The sequence below is a fragment of the Dendropsophus ebraccatus genome, chromosome 4 (genome assembly GCF_027789765.1).
Source record: "Dendropsophus ebraccatus isolate aDenEbr1 chromosome 4, aDenEbr1.pat, whole genome shotgun sequence".
Lineage (NCBI taxonomy): Eukaryota > Metazoa > Chordata > Amphibia > Anura > Hylidae > Dendropsophus > Dendropsophus ebraccatus.
Genome location: NC_091457.1, coordinates 17,137,935 through 17,156,333, shown reverse-complemented (window position 1 = coordinate 17,156,333; position 18,399 = coordinate 17,137,935). Strand labels below are relative to the sequence as shown.

The window sequence follows — 18,399 nt, the reverse complement described above, 5'->3', positions numbered from 1 at the left end:
AAGCTTTTGCCAATATGGCTTAATTAAAAATGTAACTCAAACGCCATCCATCAGGGCTGATCCAACGGAGGAAAGCACTGGCCGTGTCAGGTTAGATGACGGCGGTCAATACATGAGAGAAGAATTCTGCGGAGGTAAGAAATGCTTCTTCCCGGAGTTTAATTTAGGACAAGACATTAAACATTAAACATGGCAGCATTTATTGTACAGTCGAGCTGAATCCTTGTGGCCTCCGTCAGCGTAATGCAATTCTTAGGATCCTTCTGCACATCCCGAGAACAGACTCTTCAAAACCATCTATACATTGGATGAGGAAGAGATTTTATTCCAGTGAAAAAATTTAAAGAGCCATACCCCCACCCCCTAAATATTCCTAAGGTTAGGGTTCTACAGTTACTTTTGATCATTGTGACCGTCAGAAGAAATATGTGTTTCCTATGCGGGAAAAAGTTGAGGGCAATTTTAGCATTTATGGATTAAAGCAGGGATGGGGAACCTTCCGGCCTCCAGCTGTTGCAAAACTACAATTCCTATCATGCAAGGTTCGGCTGTCCAGGCATGATTGAAATTGCAATTTTGCAACAGCCAGAGGGCCATAGGTTCCCCATCCCTAGATTAAAGCATTACTGTCACTTTAAAAAGTTACACAGAGGGTGGGGGTCTGGGATAACATCAGTTGCTAAAAAGCACCAGAAAAATAACTCACTGCAGGAGTCGGATTGGACAATAGGTTTATGGAGCCCAAAGCCTGGAAAGAGATAAGGAGATCAGTGAGCTGGGGATAGAGGCACTCATTGGAGTGCTTCTCCTGGCTCTGTAAAGCAACTGGTATAAGCCGTAATACCCAGACCCCGACGGATCTACATTATTTTACGTGTCAAAAGGTTTTTTAAAGTGACAGTAACACTTTAAGCAAATTTTCTCATAAACAACTCGTTCTTTTCTCTAACTAAATTCAGTGTCTTTGGGAACAAAATCTTCTCCAGCTTCGACAGCTGAAATTTGTGCCATTTCCTGGCTTTATCCTTAAAAGGGGAACCTATCTTTCTCATGCTATTCTTTCTCAGAAATGGGAGTTATGGAGTTGTACCTAGTAACATCTTTCTACCCCACCAATCTTGATTAATAGATTGCTCCCTATGACCAAAAAACTATCAATCAAGGGTGGTGGGCTGGAAAGAAGTCACTTGGGATGGTCTAAACGGCTCGTATATCTGGCACAATAAGAGTGATGACAGGTTCCCTTTAATAAATTTAACTAAAACTACGCCACCCATTCCTTGGGCCGCTCAATTTTTTCAAAATTCATTATTTGGAACTTTTTTGGGTGCAAAATGGATATAAAAGTCACAAAAATGTGAACCAATAGGTATATGTTTGAACTATGATAGATTTTTGCAATTTATTGCAAAATTTTGCAATCAACAGTTTCAAATATACGTTAATATAAAACCGGGTACTCTTGTTACATGGTTTGTACATTAGGATATGGCCTTGGGCAGAGCTAGAGAAATGCTTGGGGCCTGGTAACCAATGCCTCTAACCTTCTTTATAATCATATCTATATAAACCTCAAATTCTACTAAAGTATACAATATATTTTTCCATTACTTTGGGGCACATTAAATGTTTAAATTCCTAAGTTCGATATTTCTTCAGCATTTTCCTTTTGGTTAGTATATTACCAATGGATATACAAGTGGGAATGCTACATAATAAAATATAGAAGAGATGAATAGGGTTCTTCTTTTTGTTTAACAAGTGCCCTAGGCAATAAATTATATTATGTGCCCCACATGTGATGACTGGGGATGTATTCAATGATTTAATGGCCGTAATTACAATTACTATGACACTTCACCCCAGTGTATCAATCAGCCGGCATACAATGAGGTGAAAGTGGACACGAGGTCCTTGTCGCCTCCAGGTTGCCTCTGGCACTTATAAAACTTTAATGTGGTTTCCAAAACTTTCACTTATATCTCCTGGGTCATTTTGTGCGACTGACATTTAGCGGTAACACAATTCCATTCAGTGCTGACCTATGCTGGTGGTCAGGATGGAAGGGGGGAGGGGTTGGGTAGTGATACTTTAACTTTCCACTTTAGTTAATGATTTGATGGTTTAGAATCCTCCCGGGCGATTTTTACAAGAATAATTAACACAAAATGCAACATAAAAGTCACTGAGTTTATAGTCCGCTGCTAATTGTGCATCAAAAAGCTGAAAATCGGCATAGTTATCATTGGATGTTAGTTCCAGCAATTTAACCAGAATGATAAAGTACAATATTTTATCGCCCTTAGTACTGGATCTCAAACCATCAAAACTGTCTTCACTGTTTTAGGCATCTGATGGGCAACAAAGTTGGAAAAAGGAATATTCAGGCATCCTTCAAAGGCACAAATGCTAAACCTGTAACCATCCCCCACCCACCTGGTGCCATTTACGGTAACAGGGTACAAAGTAGCTAATAAGCCTGCAACTGAATGCTGATCGGAAGTTAGGAGCTTTGTACCCTTTAATGGATTAGTGCATTAAATTTTTGTCCACCAAGTATCTCTACTTAGCGCTACCTATGTAAGGCTACTGTGCCCACTCATCTGTGCCTGAGCAATACTGTGGTTGTCCATAGCAAAAATGTGCTATTCCACTAAATTCTCCTGTGTATTAAGCGGTGTCTGATTTCCTGACTCCTGTGTACCATACCAACTCTATGCCTCACCCTCAATGGGTTGCCTGCCTCAACTCTCTTTCTTGTATCTGACAACACTACTGTCAACTACATCACCTGCTTACGACCCATGCATAGACTTGACCTGTCTTTGTCTGACCCTTTCATGTCTCACACCAATAGCTCCTAGTCCATTGGGCCAGCTGCTGCCAACACCAATCCTGGGTAGAGACTTAGTACCGTTAAGCCGCTAAGTCTAGCTTTAACATCCTGGATCTTTAAAATAGAAAGCCTTAAAATCTGCTGTCGAGCATGGCCCAAGGCTAAACCAATTGGGTAGCAAGACGGGTCCCCATTCATTGCCCTGTTACACCTCGTCCACATCAGGAGTGTATACATTGACAAAATCTCAAAATAGGCTGGTGATGTAGTTGTGCTCGGATTTGCATGGGCTTAATGTAAGTTGATGACTCAAACATATTTAGTTAGGGACTATGTTTGGGTCATTTTCCAAGTGCATACGAGTTATGGCTCTTTAGAAAACCACACTTTCCCCACAAACCAACACTGAGGCAACTAGTGACTACATTTTGGTCATTGAAATGATTGGGGCTTGTGCCAATCCAAGCACAGATATACCGATAGCTGATTTTAACAATGTATCCCTGCCTTGGAGGCATGGATCGTGATGTGAACCTGGTTGTACAGGAGGTTCTCCATAAAGTGATGTTCTTTGTATCCACTGTTAGGGTACGTTCACACGTACCAGACCCGCAGCGAATTTTCTGATTTCGTCTAAATAACTAAACTTAGCATCAAATCTGCACCATTAAATCTGCTGCAGATCTGCTGCGGATCCTGTATGTGTGAACGCACCCTTAACTGATGTGGATTCTGAATTGGGGACCTGCCTCTGCTAACTGTAAAATTACCTAATAGAGTAATTGAAAATGGGTGACCCAGATTGGTTTGTGGATCTCCAATTTTATTATTGCCCAAATCCACCTTTACTAGGCATATATCAGACCTGCTGATTTTGCACAATACAGAATATTTTTCTCTTCTCCTGATTTTGCTTTCCCTATCGGCTCCGCCATAGCTTGATTTTGACACGTTACTCATCATTAGCACATATCACCAAGATATCCCGTACATTTCAGTCACCTCTACCGGCGAGGCCAAGACTGATTTATCTTACTTCTGTTCATTACACCCGGCATCCACATGAAAACCTGTCATTGCGGATTACCGAGAAATCCCATTCAGAAAAGATCTGGAAACTATTGTGCTTCATGTCTTAGAAAGAATAAAAAAAGTAATAATAGGATGGGCGGAACGCAAGCTTATTGTTCACAAATTCCTGAAGAATCTTAATAGAACCTTTAGCGGTGCGGAACAGACGGGTAATGAGGGAGAAGGATTTTCGCTTAGGCTTTTGAGGAATTTGGCGCTTGTAAATCTTCAATATCGAGAGAAGGAATGAATGCTCTCCGGTGAAACAAAAATATACTCTTACATAAAATTGTCATTCTCCTATATCTGAAAATAACATATATACCCCCCTCCGCTGCCTTTCACTGCTTTACAGTCATTGTCGATTCTAGTGTCAGTTGCTAGGCAACCTGTATGTTTAGTTGTTGATTGTGGGTGGAGCCATAAAGCTTTGTAAAATACTGTCTATAAGCTCCTCCCACATGGCCATAGCATTCTAAACTAGCTGAGATACAGAAGGTTGGTTGTTTGTTTTTTAATTGAGTTTTCAAGGACTAGGATGACACTGAGGTTTCCATGGTAACCAAGTGTACTTATTATCCAGAAGCATCCCAAGTTTCAAAATCCTGTCCCTTTAAGTATACACGTTCAAGGGCTGCAGTACTATGGGATTTAAACAGTCTCTTTATAATTTATCATCAGACTGTGACTTTTATGTAATTTTCTTCATTGTTGTCAATGGTTTTTTCCACCATTAAGATTAGATATACCATTAATGTCTCATATGTGTCTCAACCAATTTAGAGGGTGTAACCAAGGGCCCTATTCCACCGTTAAATCGTTCGATTCTAAACGATAATCATTCGGTTGAAATGCAGTTAACGATTAACGACCGAACGAGAAATCGTTGATCGTTTTATAAGACCTGGGCCTATTTTTATCGTTGCTCGTTCGCATTGAATAAGACATTGATCGGTCGTTCGCAATAGATACGAACGCAATAGCGAATAAATAGCGAAAAAAAAACATCGCAATTACGATCGTAAGTAACGATTATCGTTCCATGGAAATGAGTGAACGTTTTCAGGTCTTTCCCAATAGCGGTCGTTTGAGATCGTTATCGTTAACGATTATACAAACGATAATCGTCCGGTGGAATAGGGCCCCAAGTCATCATCTTCCTGATACAAAGCTACGTCCAATCTGTTGTAGTCCTTGTTCAAAAGCCACTTTGTTCTTGTGCAAGGTGGGAGTTTTCAGCAAACACCATTTGTTGTTCTTTGTGGCTGCATCCTATCAATATGTCAAATATGATTTTTTTTTACTTCCCCTTAAAAAAGGAGTTGTATTTTCTTATGGAAAGAAACTAGGTTACTTAATGTACATAAGGCATTACATTGCAGCCACTGGTATTAAAAGTATCATTAAATCAGATCCCATTCATATGTTCCGTCAGGCATCACAGAGGGGTGTCCACCCTTCTGAACTTTCCACCATGCTGTATGGCCACCATACTGGCATCTACAGAGAAAACGCATGACTTGCTTCCTCCAACAAAATCCTCCATTTATTCAGGCCGCCAGGTGTGGGACCAGCTTTTGGCCACATTTTGAAACCATCTTTATATGGCCTTCCACAGGTAGGATCTTTGTTTTTGGGCTCCAAGTAAGTGAAACCCCCACCTCCCTCCATGAAGTAAATATGCCCTAATACAGACAGTGGTTCTAGTCATCCAATAACATGATGAGAGTTGTTTATTATAGGACAAAGAGACATTGATTTCAATGCTTACAGGGAACCCATCATCATGAAAATACTACTTAATCTATTGGTATCATATTATAAAGCTGGAGGAGCAGAACAGATTGATAGGGATTGATATCTTTATAGGGAAAGATTCCCTTTACTTTTGTCATTTCTTATTTGAAATCTCTGATCTTTCGACAATTTTTGGAGTCCAGTGACACTGTCCACAGGACTCCTAAGGATAGAAGTTACAAGTTATCCAGCAACTATATATATATATATATATATATATATATATATATATATAAATCTGCTCAGCTCCGCCTGCTCTATAACATGATTTCAATAGATTAGATAGCATTATTGTAGTGTCAGAAAAATTAGGAAATAATACTTTCTCAAGCCGTAAATAGCACATACTAGGCCTGTGGCCAACATTCCAATAGACGTTCACAGTTTCTTGGCAACATGTGAGGCCATTATGGGTCAGAGGTGAAGAGTACAGACCCTTTGAAAGGTACAATTGCTATAGAATAAGCTAAATGTTCTCTTGAGTAATAAATATTTTGTGTAACCAGCTCAAGCTTTGTTCACACATTCTGCCCACTACTCTATCGGTTGAAAATTAAAAATAAAACATTCATGGGTTGCAAAATGGCTGCTGATTTGTCATGTTTGACATGTAGGGAACAAACTGGACACAAAGTCGGGCACTTTACAGATTCTCGAATCCACAACATGCTCATAGTTTTGAATTTTGAATTAAAATCTTCAAAAAAATGTAAAAAGCAGTCGTTTTTCATAGAGATATTTTTCTATTACACGTGGGTATGTTCAAAGTTTTGTTACAGGTATTGGTGCTATTTATCCTAATGTGGTTGATTTTTCTGTAAGCTCCATTCAGTGGGATGGGACAGGCGCATACGTTTTTCCAATCAACACATATTGTAAAGCTATACAGAGACACATCATACGTCAAACCCTGTCCATCTCATCTTCATAGCAAGCCAATACAGTGTTATAGGAAGGCAATGCTTTCCCTGGCTTAGATTGAACTGACCATACATCTCAATACCAGCCATTGACAGTAGAATTAACCAGAATTTTGTGATGTAGTAGTACTTTTTGCATAGAGAAATTTACCATCTCCTCCATTCCTTCTGGTTGGACCATGTGTTCTCTATAAAATCTGATCACTATTAGAGGACATTTACAAAATTCTTCTAACAGCAAGGTTAGAACATGACTACCCAAACAAGTCTTAGGAGAACCATAGACTCTATAACATTCCTTGTCTGCTACAAAAAAATGAACATTCATAAGACCAATAATAATAATGGACTCTGAAAGAGAACGATTACATTCATTACGGACATAAAGGAGCATGCCAGTTATCTCCGGCACAGGTAGGATACACTGTAAACAGCATTTTCCACCAATCCCACGGTTCTCAAACTGAGGCAACACGGTTATTTTTACGCTCCGAGGTTTGATGCAGGAACGGCAGGTCCACAATAAGGCATTTGGGGTTTTGGCAATAGAGATGTCAGTGGGACAATAGGAACTCTGTACCTCTGATTTTGAGGTACACAGGGTTCCTACAGTGCAGACCCCATCTAATCTGAAAGTTATCCAAGAAATTAGGTACAGTATTATATAGATCGTGTTAAAATATAGACATTATAAAAAGCTTAGGCCTACCCTCTATGGATGAATTCACATGCTGTGAAATTGTTGAAGACTTCCAGTGCAGATTATGCACTCAAAAGCTGGGTTCACACTACGTATATTTGAGGCTGTATATTTGAGGCTGTATAGCAACCAAAACCAGGAGTGGATTGAAAACACAGAAAGGATCTGTTCACATAATGTTGTAATTGAGTGGATGGCCGTCATTTAATGGCAAATATGTGCTGTTATTTTAAAACAACGGCTGTTGTATTGAAATAATGGATGTTATTTACCGTTATATGGCAGCCATCCACTCAATTTCAACATTGTGTGGACAGAGCCTTTCTGTGTTTTTAATCCACTCCTGGTTTTGGTTGCTATGAGGACCTGACATGAGGACCAATACTGCCTGAAATATACATAGTGTGAACCCAGCCTTAATCTGCAGCAATTTTAAAGGGTCACTGGCACTATGTGCTGCCACATGCCACAGACTGAGATCAACCCTCCCATGTCTGGCGAGTTTACAATATAGGATATAGAAGCAATGAATATCTCCAGACTCTATACAGAGGTTATTCTACAGGAGGGGAGTCCCTACTGTCTTCTCTATCTAATGGTCAGCTTTCCCTGTAACGCTGTACAGATGACTTTCCAGCAGCCCCTTCCTTATAATTACAGATGCAAACAATAAGGGTTCTATTACATGGAGCGATTTTTAACGATAAACGACTAACGATAAACGTTCGCAAACGAGATTGTTTATCAATAACCTGAAATCGTTCACCATATTACACAGAACGATGGTTGTCAGTTACGATAGTTACTATGATCACTATTGCGATCGTTACTATGATCGTTTACTCCTTCTGATCCCAGCAATGGACAATGTGCTATTACACTGAACGATTAGTAAACAAATGCAGAACTTGAGCAAACAAAATGTGGAATTACAGCGAACGATTAACGATAATTATAGGTTTAGATCTAAATCAACCATTAACAACACACTAACAATTTTTCGATCGCTGCCTGCAATTACACAGAACAATTATTGTTTAAATACGAACCATATAATGATTTTTCGCACGATAATCGTCCCGTGTAATAGGGCCCTAAGTCTCAGTCTGAATGAAAACAATATTATATAGATATTAAAATGGATAATTAGAAGAAAAAATTGTTCAACATAAAAACTTTAAATAGGTTATTTTGTGATTAGGGATGAGCGAATTTACAGTAGGAATGAAGTGAAGCGCTTTCCTTCGTTCCCACTGTAAATTCATTCATCTCTATTCGTGCACACTGCCGCCCTGGTGGCTTGACTGGAAAATCACAACACTGTCCTGAAACATTGCACCTGATGTTTGCAGCACATGATGTGAAGTGACACAGCCAAAAATCTAAACCTGCTGGGTAGAGATGAGTGAACTTACAGTAAGCTTGGCTAAACTGAACCCAATTGCTCAGACATTGAATCCCGCTGCTTTGAAAAAGATAGATGCATCCCTGGGGTGCCTTGAAAACAGCCATATGGCTCCATAGGGCTGCATCTATCTTTTTTCAGGCAGCTGGATTCAATGACCGAGCAATCAGGTTCTGGAAGTTACTGGAAGTTCGCTCATGTTTACTGCTGGGTTCCATGTAACTTTGCCATCCAAGAACGCACCATAAAGGCCCTATTACACAGAACGATTATCGATAATCGCCCCATGTAATAGAAGGCAACAATCAGCCTACATGAACGATGTCGGCTGACTGTTGCTGTCGTTTGTCTTTCAACATGTTGAAAGATAAACGACTGTGATAGCAGCGATATGCTGCCGACGCTCTCCGGAATAGGAGCGGCGGCAGACCGCCGCTATCCTCTATGGCTGCCCGGATGATCTAGCGATTACCCAGGAAGCCCCCTGCACTACCCGCTTGCTGCCGCCGCGTGTAGTAGCTGCCACAGCATGCGGGGAATGAGGAGCAAACGAGCACTGACACCGCTCGTTTGCTCCTCTATGTAGCCGCATGTAATAGGGGATAAAGTTGTTCACCACTTGCTTGCTACCTGTTTGCAAGTCTGTCGTTTTGTTGTTGTTTTTTTTGTTCTTTTTACAGTCGAACTGCAAATGTCAAAAAGTCATGTGACACCAAGTCTCAGATGAAATAAATAATTTTGGGGTTGAGCGACCGGTCTGAGACTTGATGGTAGACTTAACCTTTTTATCTACAAGTGCAACTGCAGAGGATGAACAATCGGATGAGTGTGCGCCAACCTGGTGCTAGAACATCATAACAAATATCTATGCAGCCACCCAGTGTTATCCTCAACTTGGTGATGATCCTGGTATCATCAGACTGGATGCATTCAATTACGTGCTAAAAATACAGCGCTGTATGTTTAAAATTTAAATATGAACGTGTCTGCCGCCGATCACTGGCGCCACCTGACATGGTTATTGGATGGGGTGGGGGTGGGGGGGGGGTGGATGATTTCAGCTTCTCTACTGCTCATTGGTCAGAAGTTGATCTAATTATTTCTCCTGACATTTTCTTCGATGGAACACTGAGAAATAGAGATTCATAATAAATAAGAATCCACATCACTCCTGCGACTCCAATTACAAGACAAATCCTATATTCCATTTCGCATGTAAGAGATGGAGCGCTGGATAAATGATCGACGTCTATTAGTCTCCTGTGAACTTCTTATTTCCCCACAAGAATTAGAATAATACACGGTCTCTCAAGTCTTTTCAAGTTGAGTATAATGAGAGAAGACGGCACCCGGATGGCCGATTCGGTGGATTCTATTCCCCAAAGCTTTAATTACTCTAATGGTGTTATACCTGTCATGGCTGAGAGCAGCACCGCCAACCTTGTTCCTCTGTACTCACTGTAGGACTACAAGTCCCAGAATAACAAAAAAAACAGCTGGATGGTTAGGATCTGCTCACTGTTTACCTGTATTGTCATTTCCATTCTTCTGTTCTTCCGCCAAAAATCTTGCACAAAATAACACAGCATGTAGCAAAACGCTACACAGCATGACAAAACCATTAAAGGGGTCATCCAGCGCTACATAAACATGGCCACTTTCCCCCTACTGCTGTCTCCAGATTGGGTGGGGTTTTGAAACTCAGTTCCATTGAAGTAAATGGAGCTTAATTGCAAACTGCACCTGAACTTGAGACAACAGTAGGGGGAAAAGTGGCCATGTTTTTGTAGCGCTGGATAACCCCTTTAAAGGGGTTATCCAGTGCTACAAAAACATGGCCACTTTTGCCTCTTGTCTCCAGTTCAGTTGTGGTTTGCAATTAGGCTCCATTCACTTCAATGGACAATTCACTTCAAACTGCAGACAACAGTAGGGGGAAAGTGGCCATGTTTATGTAGCGCTGGACAACCCCTTTAACGTCAATGGAGTCAGGCAAGTAGGGGATCAGGTAACACTGGTAATGGTCATACATAATAGTAGGCAATAGCTACCGTCACTACCTCTGGGAGAACCACCACGAAGAGAGATATGCAATCCACTTGATACATACACGGTATTAGATCACTGGTTGGTGCTTACTTTCAAATGATGTAGAAGGTAAACGTCACAATCCAATTATATGAGAAAGAAAGTAGAAAGGGCACTCACCCTATGGTGCAATCTTCTTTATTTCGTACTAAGTATAAAAAAAGCTACAGGGCATCATAAGCTTATCCATAGTACGCCAAGCACCTAATGGGAAGCAGGTAACAGCTGGTTCGCGCGCATGCGTGCTTCTTCAGACCTCAAGGTCTGAAGGTCTAAGCAATTCTCGAATGCAACGTTCTTATAGAGATGAGACCCCTTACAAGAAGCAGCATCAGGGAAATCAAGTTCACACATGGCAATGTGCGGCCGATTACAAGAACTCGAATAACAAAACAAAAGATCCAGCCGCCCAATGAACAAAAGTTTACTTGTTCATCCGCTGATCACCAGCTCGATAATCAATTATCCTCAATTGCCCAATGTAAAGGGGACAGCCTAATGGTGCGTTTACACGGAGCGATTATCGTTCAAATTTTCGCAATAACGATCGTATTTCAGCGATAATCGGCTCATGGACACACAGCGCATGATCAAGCGACGATCGACAAATTGTTCATTTTGATCTTTCAACATGTTCTCAAATCGTCGTTGGTCATCTGCTAAAAATTTGCAGATTGCTTTGTGTAAACAGTCTTTCACCGATTCACCCTATGTGTGAGATGGGCTTAAGTGATCTCAAAACGATCGCAATAACAATTTTTTAAACAATTTTTCTCAACGATGATCGTTATAAAAACCAAATTGTTGCTTCAAAATCGTTAAAACGATCAATTGGGCGAATTATCGCTCCACGTAAACTTAGCATAAGAGTACGACAGGTTAATCACAGGATGTTGATACATTTGGCATTTCTTTAGATTGTTTAGTCTAAGTTTACACCCCCTATTAGCCTACTAGGATCCTGGTGCAATTGTGGCACGCTGTCATTTTAGGCCACGCCCCCTTTACCCCCCCTTCCACATTTAATGAATCCACACAACATAATGCCGTGCCAGTGATTCTGCCCCACTGCGTGTAGCTCCAGCCTGGGGCTCATGTACGTCATGCACAACACTTCACATGCTTCATTACATTTCCATCATTACATCTCAGAACTGAATAGATAATCGTCTATGTATTACACCAGTGATCTCCAACCTGGAACTACAACCTCCAGCATGCCCTGATGGTTGAAGGCTGTCATTGCATGCTGGGCATTATAGTGACACACATATTGGAGATGGTGCATTCTCCATCCATGCATTCCGCTGAAGTGTGCACATCTGTCCGTGATGCACCATTCTTTAAGTTCAATGAGTAGCAAAATTGTTCATAGTAGCATAAAGCCAATACCCATTCTATAGGTGTAAATTACCTACATTTAAATGCATATTTACCATGATATTAAAGGGGAATTCTAACTACCTCAATGCATGGTAAATGCACAATACCTGGTCAGGGAGGCTATGCTTAACCAAGTGCTGTAGCCCCATTTACTGCAAGGTTTGAGAACCCCTCCCCCATTAGACAGTCACTGTAGGGGTGAACATACCATATTTGCATCTGCACAATGCTCCAGTAAATAAGGGGGCTCCCTGCCACCCTAAAATCCGCTTCCTTTCTATCAGAGTGGAAATAAGAGGCTGAGTTCACGATTCGTAGCTCACAACTACTGGTGAATTGTAGATACTGAAGAGCCCTTTCCTGTTCTTGCACATGCACCCTCTTGTAGGGGGTCTTCTACCTGTTCTTGCACATGCACCCTCTTGTAGGGGGTCTCCTACCTGTTCTTGCACATGCACCCTCTTGTAGGGGGTTTCCTACCTGTTCTTGCACATGCACCCTCTTGTAGGGGGTCTCCTACCTGTTCTTGCACATGCACCCTCTTGTAGGGGGTCTCCTACCTGTTCTTGCACATGCACCCTCTTGTAGGGGGTCTCCTACCTGTTCTTGCACATGCACCCTCTTGTAGGGGGTCTCCTACCTGTTCTTGCACAGACACACTGTTGTAGGGGGGCCCTACCTGTTCTTGCACAGGCACCCTCTTTTAGGGGGTCCCTACCTGTTCTTGCACAGGCACCCTCTTTTAGGGGGTCTCCTACCTGTTCTTGCGCAGACACACTCTTGTAGGGGGCCCTACCTGTTCTTGCACAGACACACTGTTGTAGGGGGCCCCTACCTGTTCTTGCACAGGCACCCTCTTGTGGAGAGCCCCTACCTGTTCTTGCACAGGCACCATCTTTTAGAGGGGCTCCTACCTGTTCTTGCACCGGCATCCTCTTTTAGGGGGTCTACTACCTATTCTTGCACATGCACCCTCTTGTAAGGGGCCCCTACCTGTTCTTGCACATGAGCCTTCTTGTAGGGGGCTTCTACCTGTTCTTGCATAGGCACCATATAATAGGGGGCCCCTACCTGTCCTTGCACATGCACCCTCTTTTGGGGGGCTCCTACCTGTCCTTACATAAGCACCCTCTTATGGGGGGCTCCTACCTGTCCTTGCACATGCACCCTCTTATGGGGGGCCCCTACCTGTCCTTGCACAGGCACCCTCTTATGGGAGGACCCCTACCTGTCCTTGCACAGGCACCCTCTTATTGGGAGGACCCCTACCTGTCCTTGCACATGCACCCTCTGCTGTCGCTGACACTGAGAGACCTCTTTCACATTCTGAACTCCTACCTATAGGTGTAAGATATCTAGAAGCCCCCTGCTGTATAATCTATAGGTGGGATAAGACACTGGCAATGCACAGAATATTTATTCACCACAAACTCTGGGGACCCGATCTCTCAGCGAGTGGCTTCTGCACTGACAGTTCCCAGGACATGCAAACAAAACAGCCCTATAAAAAGGTCGCAGACATTCAGGACTGACTACAGAGCTTCTATTTAGTAAGACGAGAACTCATAGCATTGTCTCGGTATGTAACTAGATAGCCGTGCATTGTATCTCAAGGTGCACCCAGGAAAAGCACCGTCTCCTGGACTGTACCAGGAACCGCAGAATACTCAGATCTCTGCCAGAACTGTGCGCAGAACTACAATAGTCATTATACAAGTCAGTGACCTAGATTAAAGTGTGCGTTCTCCTAACCCCCTCCCCAGACACACTTTCTAGTACAAGGCATGTTCTCCAGCAAATGATGGTGGGGACCGGCCACGTACCTGTGTCCAGGATGACTGGGCATTCATCAGAGAATAACAGTCCAAGTGTCAGGAAGAACGGGGCATGTCCCGGGTCACAGCTCCAAAAGAAGGAATAAGGATGTCCTGAGGTGAGAAGAAGTAGATGGATGCCCTTGGACTATAAAAAAAAAGTGGAGTATCCACACGATCCAGATGTCCTGGTTATAAGAAGTTGCCTGTCCTTCCTGTATACGATCCTTCTCCAGGCTGATCGCTTCCAATGAAACAGTTCAAGCAAGTGGAATCGGAGAGGGAGACCTGAGGAGGGAGGGAGATAATGGGGAGAGGAGGAGGAGGAGGGGGACGGGAGAGGAGGGACTGTGTGGAGGCATCTCTCTCCTCGCTATCACCTGGCATATAGTAAGGAGGAGGACCGACTCCCGTCCTTCCATTCACATTTCTCTCCTATTATCTCCTTAATAATCACTTGCTGTGGAACTACAAATCCCAGCAGAGAATGGTGCCGCAAATGGAGTGCAACAGATTGCGTATGTCCTGTAGTCTGTGGTAGCGTCCTCTCTTTCACTGTCATTTACTTTATCCACTGCTCTTGATTCTGTATTTTAACCCCTTATCGTACAGTATGTACAGGGCTCTGGAATCAAATCAATTATGAAAAAAATTATCTATCAGGCTCCTAAAAGGGGATGTCCGGTTTAGAAAACCCATACAAATAATTAGGGGATTCTGAGGGTCCCCTGATCAGGATCCTCAGAGCTCAGGACCGATCCTGTCCTGCGTTACACAGATGACCTATTGATGTGAATGGGTGTTGTTCACATTTTCAATTTCCCTGAGGGGGAGCTACAGGAAAACTGACCGGTTACTGCCAGGATTACTGAATTGTAATACCACACACAACCTGAGGACAGGCGTAGCGCTGTTTTCACAAGAAAGTAGCTGTGATTTGTTTCTATTCCTGGATAACCACTTTAAGTACGGATTGTTTACAGTGGAGATCCCCTTTAAGTTTAAGCATAATAAGCTAGCCATACACAATGTATTAGATACAACCCACAAGTACAATAGATACACATTACATATGCTTTAGATACTTTCAGCAACAAAGGAGCCCACAGTCTGTACAGAGAAAGTGCTACATCCCCCAAACTGTCGCAAGGGGGTACGATGGTTGAACATGTTACATTCTATCTGGGGGTTTTTGCAACTGCAATTGGCTCCCATTGTGGTGTCGGCAAAACGGAAAGACTGCACCAGGGAAATCAGGAGACGCAGAATGGAGAAAGTAACTTTTTTTGCTCAAATCCGTAGCTTGAAAGGTGTGCGACAAGTTCTTACACTATCTTAAAGGGTTGTCACAAAAAATGTTTTTCAAATCAACTGATTTCAGAAAGTTATACAGATTTCTGAATTACTTCTATTTAAATAATATGCAGTCTTCCAGTACTTATAAGCTGCTGTATGTCCTTCAGGAAGTGGTGTATTCTTTCCAGTCTGACACAGTGCTCTCTGCTGCCGCCTCTGTCCATGTCAGGAACTGTCCAGAGCAGCAGCAAATCCCCATAGAAAACCTCTCCTGCTCTGGACAGTTCCTGACATGGACAGGGGTGGCAGCAGAGAGCACTGTCTCACATTATATATTTCCCATACAGCTATATAGCCTACTATACGGCCGCCCAGCAGTGGTTCCCCCATACAGCTATATAGGATGTAACACTATGGCCGCCCAGCAGTGGTTCCCCCATACAGCTATATAGGATATAACACTACGGCCGCCCAGCAGTGGTTCCCCCATACAGCTATATAGGATGTAACACTACGGCCGTCCTGCAGTGGTTCCCCCATACATATATATAGGATGTAACACTACGGCCGCCCAGCAGTGGTTCCCCCATACATATCTATAGGATATAACACTACGGCCGTCCTGCAGTGGTTCCCCCATACATATATATAGGATATAACACTACGGCCGCCCAGCAGTGGTTCCCCCATACATATATATAGGATATAACACTACAGCCGTCCAGCAGTGGTTCCCCCATACATATATATAGGATATAACACTACAGCCGCCCAGCAGTGGTTCCCCCATACATATATATAGGATATAACACTACGTCCGCCCAGCAGTGGTTCCCCCATACATATCTATAGGATATAACACTACGGCCGCCCAGCAGTGGTTCCCCCATACATATCTATAGGATATAACACTACGGCCGCCCAGCAGTGGTTCCCCCATACAGCTATATAGGATATAACACTACGGCCGTCCTGCAGTGGTTCCCCCATACAGCTATATAGGATGTAACACTACGGCCGCCCAGCAGTGGTTCCCCCATACAGCTATATAGGATGTAACACTACGGCCGCCCTGCAGTGGTTCCCCCATTCAGCTATATAGGATATAACACTACTGCCGCCCAGCAGTGGTTCCCCCATACATATCTATAGGATATAACACTACGTCCGCCCAGCAGTGGTTCCCCCCTACATATATATAGGATATAACACTACGGCCGCCCAGCAGTGGTTCCCCCATATATATATATATAGGATGTAACACTACGGCCGCCCAGCAGTGGTTCCCCCATACAGCTATATAGGATGTAACACTACGGCCACCCTGCAGTGGTTCCCCTACAGATATCTATAGGATATAACACTACAGCCGTCCAGCAGTGGTTCCCCCATACAACTATATAGGATGTAACACTACGGCCGCCCAGCAGTGGTTCCCCCATATATATATATATATATATATAGGATATAACACTACAGCCGCCCAGCAGTGGTTCCCCTATAGATATCTATAGGATATAACACTACAGCCGCCCAGCAGTGGTTCTCCTATAGATATCTATAGGATGTAACACTACGGCCGCCCAGCAGTGGTTCCCCTATAGATATCTATAGGATATAACACTACAGCCGCCCAGCAGTGGTTCCCCTATACAACTATATAGGATGTAACACTACGCCGCCCTGCAGTGGTTCCCCCATACATCTATATAGGATATAACACTACGGCCGTCCAGCAGTGGTTCCCCCATACATATCTATAGGATATAACACTACGTCCGCCCAGCAGTGGTTCCCCCATACAGATATATAGGATATAACACTACGGCCGCCCAGCAGTGGTTCCCCCATACATATATATAGGATGTAACACTACGGCCGCCCTGCAGTGGTTCCCCCATACATATATATAGGATGTAACACTACGGCCGCCCAGCAGTGGTTCCCCCATACATATATATAGGATGTAACACTACGGCCGCCCAGCAGTGGTTCCCTCATACATATCTATAGGATATAACAGTACGGCCGCCCAGCAGTGGTTCCCCCATACATATATATAGGATGTAACACTACGGCCGCCCAGCAGTGGTTCCCTCATACATATCTATAGGATATAACAGTACGGCTGCCCAGCAGTGGTTCCCCCATATACATATATATAGGATATAACACTACGGCCGCCCAGCAGTGGTTCCCCCATACATATATATATATAGGATGTAACACTACGGCCGCCCAGCAGTGGTTCCCCCATACATATCTATAGGATATAACACTACGGCCGCCCAGCAGTGGTTCCCTCATACATATCTATAGGATATAACACTACAGGCGCCCAGCAGTGGTTCCCCCATACATATATATATAGGATATAACAGTACGGCCGCCCAGCAGTGGTTCCCCCATACATATCTATAGGATATAACACTACGGCCGCCCTGCAGTGGTTCCCCCATACATATATATAGGATATAACACTACAGCCGTCCAGCAGTGGTTCCCCCATACATATATATAGGATATAACACTACAGCCGCCCAACAGTGGTTCCCCCATACATATATATATAGGATATAACACTACGTCCGCCCAGCAGTGGTTCCCCCATACAGATATATAGGATATAACACTACGGCCGCCCAGCAGTAGTTCCCCCATACATATATATAGGATGTAACACTACGGCCGCCCAGCAGTGGTTCCCCCATACATATATATATAGGATGTAAAACTACGGCCGCCCAGCAGTGGTTCCCCCATACATATCTATAGGATATAACACTACGTCCGCCCAGCAGTGGTTCCCCCATACAGATATATAGGATAACACTACGGCCGCCCAGCAGTGGTTCCCCCATACAGATATATAGGATGTAACACTACGGCCGCCCTGCAGTGGTTCCCCCATACATATATATAGGATGTAACACTACGGCCGCCCTGCAGTGGTTCCCCCATACATATATATAGGATGTAACACTACGGCCGCCCTGCAGTGGTTCCCCCATACATATATATATAGGATATAACACTACGGCCGCCCAGCAGTGGTTCCCCCATACATATATATATAGGATATAACACTA

The 18,399-nt window shown here is 43.2% G+C and overlaps 1 protein-coding gene across 8 annotated transcripts in view; it reads right to left on the bottom strand.

Annotated features, from left to right (window-relative positions):
- SHANK2 (SH3 and multiple ankyrin repeat domains 2) overlaps positions 1-18,399 on the bottom strand; it is a 412,049-nt gene that overhangs the window by 390,966 nt on the left and 2,684 nt on the right. For 7 of the 8 annotated variants that reach the window (XM_069965178.1, XM_069965182.1, XM_069965183.1 and 4 more), the window contains exon 1: positions 14,024-14,285. The exons of the other annotated variant lie outside the window; for it this stretch is intronic. The gene's annotated coding sequence lies outside the window, so the exon portion shown is untranslated. Of the gene's footprint in view, positions 1-14,023; positions 14,286-18,399 lie in introns of those variants that run through there. 8 annotated transcript variants of the gene reach the window in all.